This window comes from Hyla sarda, unplaced genomic scaffold, assembly GCF_029499605.1.
Source record: "Hyla sarda isolate aHylSar1 unplaced genomic scaffold, aHylSar1.hap1 scaffold_915, whole genome shotgun sequence".
NCBI lineage: Eukaryota > Metazoa > Chordata > Amphibia > Anura > Hylidae > Hyla > Hyla sarda.
The window spans coordinates 1-1,874 of NW_026610944.1; the positions used below are offsets into that span (position 1 = coordinate 1).

General features: G+C 45.5%; 1 non-coding gene across 1 annotated transcript; it reads right to left on the reverse strand.

The window, feature by feature from the left end:
* Positions 1-1,401: 1,401 nt before the first annotated feature.
* Positions 1,402-1,592, reverse strand: LOC130349435 (U2 spliceosomal RNA). The gene has a single exon (XR_008886759.1). It is a non-coding gene; the product is annotated as a U2 spliceosomal RNA (small nuclear RNA).
* Between the last annotated feature and the right edge of the window lie 282 nt (positions 1,593-1,874).

Genomic DNA, 1,874 nt, shown 5'->3' on the forward strand with positions numbered 1-1,874 from the left:
GACGACATCACCAAACAGCTCCATAGTCACATACACAGCAAAGGAGAGATGTTGTTTACACCTAGTGATGTCAGTGGTATTGAGTGACATCACAGCACAGTGCTAAGGCTCCTGGGCCTGGACACAGCAGCGGCTGCAATATCTCAACGGAGAATACGTTTATATATATGTGTGTGTGTGCGCGTATATATATATATATATATATATATATATATATATATATATATATTTCTCCGCCGAAATCACTTTTAAACCCATTTCCACCTTTTTTTCCCTTCTCTTCCTCTTACTTTTTTTTCACGTTTTTTTACGTTTTTCTCCTTTTCGCCTCTTTTCTGGGCGTATTATTCTTCTTTTTCTTCTTTTTTTTCGTCTAATGCATACCCCATCAGTGCAGCAATGCTTATTCAATACCGCCAGCAGATGGAGACACTGGGGGATAATTTTCTAAGGATTTATACTGATTTTTCCTGTCTGAATTTGTCGCACAGAAAGTTGCAGGCCAAATATGTGTGACATTTCTGCGACTTTAGCTTCTAGAGCATTTTTACAACATTATACATAGGTGCTGAATACATAAAAAGCGACTGTTCAGCGACAGACAAGTCGCATCGGCTGAAAGTAGGCCAGAATGTCAGTCCATGTTGGAGCAGGTTTAGATACAGTCTAAAGTATAGATCTCAAAGTCTGTGCACAGAATTTAGCAAGGGCCTCGCACCTTCTGATGCATCAGGTAGGTGCACAATAGCATAGCCTAACCCTCTGTACTTTGGTCTATATTGATGCGGGACATAGACAGCCAGCTGATGACCAATCCATTAGTGCAATGGATGGCTGGAAGCATTTGTCTTTGCCTTTGCAATACCACAGAAGCAATGCATGGTCAATGTACAGCAATGACACACCTGTGTGAACAGCCAGGAGACCCCCCCCCCCCCATGTTATGTTACATAGTTACATAGTTAGTACGGTCGAAAAAAGACATATGTCCATCAAGTTCAACCAGGGAATTAAGGGGTAGGGGTGTGGCGCGATATTGGGGAAGGGATGAGATTTTATATTTCTTCATAAGCATTAATCTTATTTTGTCAATTAGGAACATTCAGCACCCACCCGCTATCAAGGCAGCTGCCTATCATGTCATGCCCTACCTGCACAGGTGTGCTGGCTACTCAAATGATCCAATTAAGGAGGCCATTTAGTCAGCAGCAGCAGAAGTCCTGTGCCTGGACGCTCCAACAGCGGCCAGACACAAGCAGAAGCAGAAGCAGCAGAAGCAGCAGCAGCACCACCTTTTGTTTTTTGGCTGCAGCAGCAGCAAGGCCCACAGGGCTGGCTAGCTGGCTAGCCAGCAAGCAGGTAGCAATGAAAGTAGGAATCTTTCTTTTTAACCCTGTAAGGGGGTGGTGCACTGTACCCGAAGATACTGCCATATCGGGTCAATGCATAGGGCGACGGAAGCAAGCTTCGAAATCGGCCCCCGTTCTCAAAAATCCATTTAATATATGGTCCCCAGATAGGGGACGTATCAGATATTAAACTGATAAGAACAGATACTACACTTGATCTTAGCCAAAAGGCCGAGAAGCGATAACCGTGAAAGGGGCGGGCCCAACAAGGTGCCCTTCATGGGCACTATCACTGCTTGCTGTCAGGGAGGCTGCCAGACAATTTTCCATGCACACTCTGGGCTGGGGGGCAGTCAACCACCAGTACACACAGCAGAACCTAAACCCATACCATTATTGCTAAGCAGCAAGACAGGGGCCCATTGCACTCCCACGGGGCCTTTTTAAATGCAATCCATAACCCGGATTTGCCAGGAACCCTTCTTACTCCTCCTACTTGCATGTGACACTGGGCTTAGGATCTGC